At 45.7% G+C, this 10,844-nt stretch overlaps 1 long non-coding RNA gene across 1 annotated transcript; it reads right to left on the bottom strand.

Annotated features, from left to right (window-relative positions):
- Nucleotides 1-2,902: 2,902 nt before the first annotated feature.
- Nucleotides 2,903-9,145, bottom strand: LOC132648250 (uncharacterized). Its single transcript, XR_009586621.1, has 4 exons — nt 9,063-9,145; nt 5,103-5,234; nt 4,838-4,961; nt 2,903-3,807 (listed from the first exon to the last, which is right to left on the bottom strand). It is a non-coding gene; the product is annotated as an uncharacterized LOC132648250 (long non-coding RNA).
- Nucleotides 9,146-10,844: the final 1,699 nt, after the last annotated feature.

Genomic DNA, 10,844 nt, shown 5'->3' with positions numbered 1-10,844 from the left:
TGTGGGCAAAAGCACAGGTGTTTCTGCTGGGGTCTTATGGCTCCTCTGGCTGTGTTGAAGCATGTGTGCATGCACACACACACACACACACACACACACACACACACACACACGCTGATAAGGGGATAATCAGATTAACAGAAGATAAGCGGCACTATAGGCAGATAAGCTCAGCTATGGGCAAGGGGAGAGGCAGTGGCCTAGTCTGGGTGGAGGTCTGGATCCTTGGCTGGTGATAAGGCAGCTTGTGAAATCAAGTGTTTTATGAGAAACAGCAGAAAGTTCTGCTGTGGGAATTCCCAGCCAGAAGGGGTGAAAAAGCCCATTTTCCCCACCTTTTCTCAGGCAGCAACAGATAATACTGTCTATTTCTCACATTTAACTGGCAGTTTGAAAGACAGAAGGCAAAAACAGTGAATGAGATTGAAAGAGTTAAAGTTCCATTCATGTCTTGAGGGCCTGAGGAGGACTGTGGGGCCCTGGGAACGAATCTGCCTCATCTCAGGGATGTTCTTTCAGGCCAGCCTTGCCCAGTGGCCAGGAAGAAGCTACCCTAAGGCCCCAACATCAGCCCTTTCACCACACCCAAAACTGACTCCATCAAAGCTGGAAAACCCCACCGCCAGAACTTCATGTATTTTCCAATTTTGATCCACTTAAGAATGCAAATGAGTTCAGGAGATACAGTGCAGATGAAAATTATAGACACCTTGACTAGAACAGCTGAGGGGTGTTTGATGTGGTGAGGATGCGATGGCATGCCTGCCATGTCGGGGAACAAGGAGAATCAGAGTGTACAAAGGTCCAAAGGAAGGACACTGAACACTATACACACAGCCAAAGCCAGTGAGGCCTCTGGAGCTTTTCTCTGAGCCAGAACCTTCGTTTTCTTCCCAACAAAGGACAACTACCTTTGCTAAGTGTTGAAGCCAGCAAGTATGTGATGGGCGCAAACTTTGTCTTGCTGATTTGTCCCATGGGCGTGAGCAGTGTTTTCACTAAACGTGTGATGTCCTCAGCCACACTCAGCTCTACACCATCCTCATGGCCATGGATGAGCACATGGGGTGATGTTTATGATGTGTGGCTGGCCTTGAACTCAAGTAATGGGATTAGAGGCGTGCTTGGCTTAGGTTGTCAATTTTAACATGGATCGGAAGTACAGTTAGCAGGCTATCCATGAAAACAGTGATGAAAGGTTAGAAATCAACACCCCAAATTTGCTGAATACCTTCAGTGGTGGGCTGAATGTATAAACTGAGGAATGAGCTAACAGGAATTTCTGTGAGGTTCCAAACGGCAGTCCCTAATAACAGGAAGAAGAGATTAGGGTTAGCCAGCCTCCCTCGGCATGATGTAAACATCATGATGAGTCTCTTCAAAGAGCTGGTGAAGGGCAGTGAGAAGGGAGGCTAGTTTAAGACCAACATCTTAGACAGGGAAGCTAATCCTGGCTCAGCTGCTTTCCTGTCAACATACCTGAATTCTCTTCCTGTCAACTGCTGCTTTTAAGAAGTGTGTTGCCGTGCTCAGCAAGGAACCTTAGCACTTGGAAGGCAGAGTCAAGAGGATCGCTGAGTTTGTGGTTTACCTACTGAGCTCCAGGACAGCCAGGACTATGTGGAGAGACCCTGTCTCAACACCACCACACACACATACACACATATACACACAAACACATATATACACATGCACACACATTCACACACATATATATACATACACATACATCTGCACACGCATCTATACATATATAAACACATATACAAACATACATATGTATACACACATATACATATATACACATATACAAACATACACACACCAGCAACATTGTTACCAATCATAATGATAGTAATCATGGAACTTTAAAAGTCAGCTTTCCAGCCAGGTCATCCTAGTGCTCCAAAGGCTTTCAGCCACACCCTACTGGACCATGGTTTTGCGTCTAAGACTAAGATGGCCCCAAAAGGAGTCTCGGACAGGCCTGAGCTGCGTGATGAATTCCTGTCTCAAAAAGGAAACGCTGGTCTGGTCTAATCACTCAATCCTATGTGTTCTGTGCTACCGTCTAACGCCGCCTCATATTCTCATGCACGATGATGGCAACAATGAAATAAATATATTTTTGTTGCTCAAATTTAATTATTTCTTATATTTTGATGGCTAGCCTATCACGGTTCACTAGCTTCCCATGAGTTTCGGCTATGGCCAAATAATTTATCACTGGCCATGATCATGTTCAAATGACTTACATAATGGAACAAAATTAACAACTGTTGGTTTTTTAAAAAAACATTTACTATGTAAATACTCTTCTGTCTAGCATGTACACCTGCACACCAGAAGAGGGCACCAGACATCATTATAAATGGTTGTGAGCCACCATGTGGTTGCTGGGATTTGAACTCAGGACCTCTGGAAGAGCAGCCAGTGCTCTTAACCTCAGCTCTGTCTCTCCAGTCCCACAATTGTTGATCTTTCAATATGTATATATATATATTGTGTGTGTGTAAGTGCATGGGTGTCTGCAGAGACCAGAGGAGAATGTCAGCTGTCCTGGGGCTGGAGTTATAGGTGCTATGAGCTGCCTGATGCGGGTGCTGGCAACCTGAACTTTGGTCCTTGTAAGTAAAAGCCCTTTAAACTGCTGAGCCACTTCTCCAGCCCAACTCCTGATCATCTTAAGCAGTTGTTCACATTATTACCTATTTCTACTCTGTTTCACAACTATCTTAACGACATGCATAGACTCTTCTGTTCGTCTCCCAGAGGTAGAGTCACTCCAAGGACATAAACATCCAAACCTAGATGTTCCAGCAATTTCTATGGCCACCACTCACTTCCCAGTTTCAATAAATATATTAAACAAACATCTATTTTATTTTCAAATACAATGCATAAATAGACCCTATTACAGTTATAATTTGCATCTCAATAAGAGCAAGTAAGTTGAAATTTTCTCATCTACTTCTTATGCTGATTAATACTTTGTGAATCTTCTATTCATGTTCCTTTCCCACTAACATTTAAGCTTTCATATTTTCTCTTCCAATTTTCATGAGATTTTAGCGTAATATTAACAGACTTTTTTTTGTTGTTTTCTTTCATGAAACCATTGCCCTGCTCCCATCTGTTTGAGTCCTGATAATTGTTCTTGAGATCTGAGTACAGTTTACGTATTCCCTCTTTAATTCACTCGTTGAAAGCCTAGAAATGTGCAATTCTGCTAACTCTCTGGGGTCTATTCTTTTTTTGCTGCTCTTCTATGTTTTTTATTTCTAGTACAATTTAATATTGTTTAATAATATAACTGGCTATTTTGATATAAGGCCTACACAATTTAACTTGAAATTTCTTTAAATTTGAGCAAACTTAAATTTAATGTGAGACTCAGGTTCCCTATATATTAAAAAAAAAAAGCAAGAAAGAAAGAAAGGAAGGAAGGAAGGAAATGAATCCAGTTCTTTTCCAGAATCTTGTAAGAGAATTCTGGGGAGGTCAACTATTTAACTGCACTGTGTCAGGCTATCAGTTCATTGTTGGCCCCAGGTTCACCCTTCAGTATTTACTCCACAGCACTGGACAGAATTTCTAGCAGACTTTCTTCATTGTAGTGTTGAAGTTTCTCAGTAGAGGACCCTAGAGTGACAAGGGGCAGAAGAGGGCTCCCCTGATGCTTCTGGGGCAGCATCCTCCATGAGAAGGCAGGAATGAGGAGAGTGGTGGTGCTCTGTCCTGGCCATGGTCTGAAGGCACAATCCGTGGTCGGTGTTCAGCTGCATCTTGGTCTGAGCCCTGCAGCCACTGTAATAAAGACAGTCCTGCCCACTACAGTTCCCACCTGCCCCAGCTTCTCAGCCCCCTCTGCTTCCACGGGGCTTCTCCCAGGCTTGTTCCCCGATCCTGTAGAACTGCAACCCAGGGGGGCTGCTTCCTGAGGCTCAGTGACTGCAGGCCAGCTCTGGCCTGTGCAAAGCAGCCATCTTCCTTTTGGTCCACTGGGCTACAAAGATGCCTGTTTCACTGATGTTTGTGCTAGCCTCGAGGAAAGGTCTGCCTGGCAACTCCTTTCAGCTCTATGGTGCCATGAAGAGTTCTTTTATGCTACCGTCACTTAAAAAAAAGTTAATTTTATACTAATCTAAATCTTGGTTTCTGTGATATACACCCACAACCCAGGATATCTTTTTTCTTTTTTTATACAAAGAAGGGTGAGAAGCCATTTTTTAAAGATTCATATTATGTGTCTGAGTGTGTTGCCTGCCTATGTGGGCTCTGCATGCATGCCCATGCACACAGAGCTCTCAGAGGCCTCAGAACATGTTGGATCCCTTAGAACTGGAGTTACAGATGGTTGTGAATTGCTGCCTGGGTTCTGGGAGCTGAAACTGAGCCTTCTGCAAGAGCTGCAAATGCTTTTAACCGATGAGCCATCTCTCCAGCCCAGGAGTCTGTCTTAAATGGCAGTTTAGGCTTTTGGGTTGCCTAGTTTATTGCACAAAGTTCATCACCTGTGTGTGTGCGTGTGTGTATGCATGCACACGAGCACACATGTGTGTTAACTCAACAAATTAAGAATAAAAGAAAGAGCCGGCGGTGGTGGCACACACCTGTAATCTCAGCCCTCAGGAGGCAGAAGCAGGCAGACCTCTGTTCAAGGCCAGCCTGGTCTACAAAGCAAGTCCAGGACAGCCAAGGCTACACAGAGAAACCCTATCTTAAAAAAAAAAAAAGAATAGAAACATTTTCAACTTGATAAAAGTCATTCATGCTGTTAATATCATGCTTGATTTGGAGCAAAGCAAGGGTGTTCACTTCCCATACCTCTGCCTACCTCTGCGCTGAAGTTTTTAGCACGCACAGCATAGAGCAAAAGCAAAGACTCTGATGTGAGAAGATGGCTGGTTTTGGCAGACAGCACATTCATCCGTGTAGAAAACCTGAGCAGTATACCAAAACTGTGGAACCAGAAAGCGAATCTCAGTTAATACATCAATCCCAGTTACGCTGTGATCTAACAGCAGGCGGTAGACAGTGAAGCTTACAAATGGGACTTCCACAGGACCAAGCCGTCCCCTGGGAGGAAGCCCAGCACTTACTCTGGATGGAATCATGGTTGTGTATAACGTGGCGTGTTGTGGAGTCTCAGAAACTTGTATGCTGAACTGCTGATTCCATGTGATCCCTGCCAAGCGCCCGGTGGGTGTTTCTGAAGAAACTGCATTCTGGAACTTGATACAAGATCAAAGGAGACAGTTACACAAAATGGCCTTGGAAAAGAGGAACACAGATGGAGGATTTCAAGATTCTGCATGAAGCTGCAATAATCCAAATTGAGTGACATTGCCTTAAGAAACGGGTTAGTCAAGTGAAATAGCAAAAGATCCATGTATATATATGTTCAACTGATTTTGATAAAGGCCCCAGAAAAGTTATTATAGTTAGCTTTTGTAAACTTAGCACAAACCTAGACATGCCTGAGAGAGGGGACTCTCAGCTGAGGGGTGTCTCCATCAGATCGGCTTTGTGGGCAGGTCTGGGCAGGGTATTTTCTTGATTGCTGATTGATGTGGGTGGGCCCAGTCCACTGTGGGTGGGCCCATCACTGGGCAGGTGGGCCCGGGCTGTGTAAGGAAGGTAGCTGAGGAAGCAGGGAAGCCATCCAGTATCGGTCGGCACCATCCCAGCTTTGGTTTCTGCCTTGGCTTCCTCTGAGGAGCGACTGTAGCCTGTAAGCCTGTCCCTCCACAAGTTGCTTTTGATAAGGGTATTTATCACAGAAGCAGGAAGCAAACTAGAACACAAGTCAATGGGGAGAGGGAACTCATCTTGAAGGAAATGTTCTAAAATGCCTGGATAGGTACAGACAAAAGTCAATGGCAATCCATGCTTTACCTATGAAGGGAAATTAATTTGTGACACATTGGAAATAGAGCTAACACAAGAGCCAGGGGGCTGGTGAGATAGATGACTAGTTAAGTGCACTTGTTCCTGCAGAGAGCCTGGTTCTGTTCCCAGTGTTCATGTCATGCCTACCGCTCCAACTGCAAGGGACCCAGCACCCTCATCTGCCCCCCCTCCCCCAACACCTGCACTCACACAGTACATACACAGACAAGCAGGCACACTCACAAACACATCAACAAAAATGAATTTTAGAAAAAGAGCCAATAGCTTTCTGTGTGTTCAGGCTACTAGAAGAAAAAAAACATTTGTCAAGCTTACCCACCTGTGAACCCCACAAACCGCATAAATGACCAGCCTGGAAAGACATGGCCACGAGTGCAATGACGGCAGGAATGCCATGGGAGTAGCCATGCCGCTTTGTTATTAAATTTAAGATCTGCTCCACAAGATGAAGCCGTACCTGTCACAACAGGATGGTTGTACATGAACAGATTCGCTTGACGCACACACAAGCTCAAACCAGAAAAAAACCTGGTATGGAGAGGGAGGTTGACAAGAGGTCCCATCCCCAGAGCTATTGTCAACTGGTGGCTACTGGAAAGGGAGAGTCCATTCTCTTTAAGGGCATGTCCACCACTCTTCGGCTGAAAGCCATGAACCCAAAAACACAGAACAAATCAGACCTGGTGGCTGAACAACACAGAGGCTGCAAAGCTGGGTAGGTAGGGAAGGGAGAGTGAACTGGAGGGAGTTGGGGGAGAGGCGTGACTATGACCAAAATACACAGAAATTCTTAGAGAAGTAATAAAAATAAACCAAACTAAAAAATGAGCAGTTTTGAAAGAGTGGGGAAAGCGCTGAGCACTGAAATGTGTGTGTGTGTTTGTTGCTTTTTTCTCTTGACTGCAGGCATCCCTGGACCCATGGGTCTGGTTGCTCTTAGCTCCAGCTGCAGTGACTTTTCCACTGTGATAGACTCTATATACTTTGGAGCATGAGCCAAAATAAAATTGCTCTCCATTATAAAAACAAGATTTTAAATGCACATACAAAAAAAAAAAAAAAACAAAAAACAAAAAACCCCAGAATATTTTCATGACTTGAAGAGTAAGTAAATTTTTCACAGGGACACAAAAAAGTTTAAAACACCAAAACAATGAACTGCACTTCAGCAAATTAAAAAATAATCTCTCCCTGCCAAGGGAGACTACCAAGTAAATGAAGAGGTTGGTCCATGCAAGACATAGCAGGTACCCTATAAGGTTATAGCATAGATGGTAAATGAATAAATAAAAGAGGAAATAGTCCGGATCAGAGGAGAATGATCTTGGTTCGGAGCCCCAAATGTTGCAACTTTTTTCCTTTGCTGTAAAGGTCACTGTCAGGCAACCAGGAAGCTTAGAGCAAGGTCCACTCATCGTAAAACCCTGCCACTGTCAATGTACTATTTTGGATCGTGTACTATGGCTAAGTGAGAGAATGTCTTTGTTTTTGGAAAATTCTCATTGAAATAATACAGATAAAATGATATAGTCTCTGTCATTTAGTCTCAAACGGTTTGGGAAAAAATGTTGAGCTGTGAATGGTGGTACACATCTGTAATCCCAGAGCATGGGAGTCTGAGGTGGGCAAAGTGCCGCAAGTTCAAAGCCAGCCTGGACCACTTAGCAAGAACCTATCTCAAAAAGTCAGCAAACAAAATGACATGGAGTATACGTGAGAGACAGAAACAGAGAGACAATGTGGAAAAACAGAGGTAGATATGGTGAAATATTAACATTCACGGGTTATGAGAAAAGGCGATGCAGAAATTCTTTGGACTGTTTTTGCAATTTCTCTGAATGTCTGAAGTTATTTAAAAGGACTGTTGTAAAACTCACAGATAAGCTCCAGTCACAGGTAAAATATTCATACACATCTGACAAAGGATTTGTTTTTAAAGCGCATAAAATTTTCCCCTGTCGATAACAATAAGGCAGCTCGAGGCAGGGGTGATATTTAAACAGACATCTCGTCAAGGAAAATATAAAGGATGTGAAACCCGCCCTTAAGCTGGCTCCGGATCAGGTATTTCAGATCAGTGCGGCAGCAGATTCCGAGGTGTAAGCGCACAACTGTGGGCTTCAAGGCCACCACTGCAGGGGAGTCACGGCAGGCTCGGAAGTGGCTGGTTGCAGCGGGCACAGCCAAGAGCAGAGAGAAAGGGATACGCGGATGCCTGCTGTGAGAAACACGTCACTGCGCGATTTAAGACCCCAGCTCAGGGCCCACATTTACACTGGTCTCCCCCACCAGCTCACATAGTCACAAGTCCTCACAGACACGCTCACACACACACTTAACCCACACAATCCTTCACCGAAACTGTCTTTCCAGCTGATGCTAAGTTTCGTCAAGGTGACAAAGTTAAGCAGGACACCTGGCTGGTTAGTATGGCGGTCGTCAGCCATGGGGCCGGAGGAGGCTTTCTAGAGAGAAGGCAACATTCCTTATCTGGTAAAGTGTGCTGTGACCGTACGGGTCCCTGGCCAAGATGAACAGCTAATAGTTATACCTTGAACTGGCTATAAATTATCCTTTGTATGTATTTTTCTAGATTTAAAGCGCACTGCACACAAGCCTGGTGTGTGCTGTGGAGGAGGCCGGTCGAGGGTGCTGGATCTCCTGGAACTGGAGTAAGAGCCAGGCTTCTCTCCCCACTTAAATCACACTTCTAAAGACCTTCGTGTTAGGACAACGCCAGCCTCAGACTTAAAATCCTTCAGTCCTGCATTCTTTCATACACCACGTCTCACCTGTCAATCTTCCTACCGACTCCCGACTTTCGGCACCTCCACTTGGCTGTTTGCTCTGTCATCCTGCTGTCTGGCTGAGATCACAGCAACAGCTTCCTAACCCGGCTCCTGCGTGCTTTAACCCCTGCATCTTTTTGTTGTTGTTTGTTTGTTTGAGACAGAGTTTCTCAGTGTAGCCTTGGCTGTCCTGGACTCACTTTGTAGATAAGGCTGGCCTTGAACTCACCCCTGCCTCTGCTTCCTGAGCGCTGGGATTAAAGGCGGCTGCCACCATGCCCGGCCGACCCTTGCACTTTCATCAGCCTCCTTGTGACTCATCTAACAGACAGGTTCCCCAGGACCTGACCCCATCCTTACTTTCCTTCGCCTCTTCGCTTACACATCCCTTTGTCCGGGAGGCGTTTTCTCAGTGTCCTGTTCACTGTCAAACCACTTCCTATCCCAGCCAGACTTTGCACCTTCCCATGATGCTTCACTTTTCTCCGCAGCACCTGTTTTCCATCTGGTGCTGTAATTCGAGTCTCTTCTGTTGCCCTCCTGCTCTGTAAGCACCATAGAGAGACTGTTTCCCTCTTTGCTTTTGCCTCCCAGTACCTGCCTGTGGCAGAAGGCACTCACTGCATTCGTGTCCAGAGTGACCCCCTGCTCGGATACCCAGTTCAGGAATGCCTGTGGAGCAAGGAGGATAACGGAGGGGACACACATCAAAATGCCTTGAACATCAATGACCCAGTTTGTGTGTCTGCTAGCCTCGAAGGTGGTCAGATGCACAAGTCAGATGCACAGTGACTTCAGTTTCCTCAAGAACACAGAATGCTCTTGGCTTGTGCGTGCATGTCCTTCCCAGGTGTATTGAATTGCAGAGGATTCGTTACAGCTGGCTATTATTTACTTAATATACCTCTGTGGAGAACCATGGTTTTGCTGCACTCAGCTGTCTGCCACGCGCGGCTTGCCTTTGTGACTGGACACTTCACTCATGTGAGTTCCTAACATGCAGAGTACAGATTGTCCGACGCTCTGAATAAAGTTGGCTAGTGCATGAGATATTAGTCCGCCTCATTGATCTGCTCCATTCTCCAGGTCCTGCTGCCTCTGGAGCCGTGACACAGCTTCGTAGGATTCTATGGGATCCTTAAGGTCCTCTGGGACGTCTCCTCCAGTTTATTATTGGCAAGATCTAGGTGACATTTCAATCATGCAAATGTGTCCTGCTTATCTGTGGCTGGACACGGAGCACACGTCTGATGTTATGTGAGGCCATGAATAATAAGTTTCCGAGGAGAGAGGCTGTTTTACATTCCCACTGAGCTCTCTGGGAAATGCCGCTTCGGAAATTTTCATCTCTATTTGAGCTCTGATTTCTCACCGAGAGGTGAGAATTTATTGCTTCTGCTGCTTTCTGCCCATTTTCTCTTGTTTCATTTCTTTCAGCCCCTCACAGTCTCTGTCCTTCCTCAACAATTCCTCCTTTTCATTTCTCCTCTTTCCTTGTTGCCCTAACCCCAGCACCATGGCTTCCCTTTACTTATGGGGAAGAGAGATCTCCAGCATTTTGTCTCCCTTCTGTTCTCACTACCTGTCTGATGCCTGGACCCCAGATTCCTATTAGCACGTGCTTTAGTGGTCGGGGGTGGGGGTGGGGCTCGGGAGGCAATAATCTTAGAGATTACTTTCCTCCGATCTGCACACTGTCCAGTGGAAAGATGAATAAAGGCAATCCCAGGATGGGGGCTGACTGTCTCACGGTTAAGTAATGTGCTTAATTAGTATTCATCTTTTGTAATCAAATCTCACCCTGTCTAGGCAGCTGTGCCCTGCCTGTACCCAGAGTTCTCTGAGAGCAAAGTCTCAGGATGGTGACCACACTCTAGAGAGCCAAAACTCAGTCTTGGAGGCCTTGGCACCTGGTGGGGAAAAGCCTAGCAGGAGCGATCTCCTCTCCCATCAGCTGCGCCGGTCCTGGTTCTCCAAGTAGGACTTGCTAAGACCTCTTAGGGAGCTCTGCTGGTCCCTCCGGAGAGAGAGCCTCAGTTTCCCCAGTAAGGGGTAAATGAGAGTTCAGAGAGGGCAGAGGAAAAGGTGGGTGCACGGAAAGGCAAGTCGGGCCTCAGAACCACTGACTGTGTGTCTTTGGGA

This window comes from Meriones unguiculatus, chromosome 16, assembly GCF_030254825.1.
Source record: "Meriones unguiculatus strain TT.TT164.6M chromosome 16, Bangor_MerUng_6.1, whole genome shotgun sequence".
Lineage (NCBI taxonomy): Eukaryota > Metazoa > Chordata > Mammalia > Rodentia > Muridae > Meriones > Meriones unguiculatus.
Note: the sequence above shows the minus strand (reverse complement) of the source record. Positions and strands in the feature narration are given on the sequence as shown.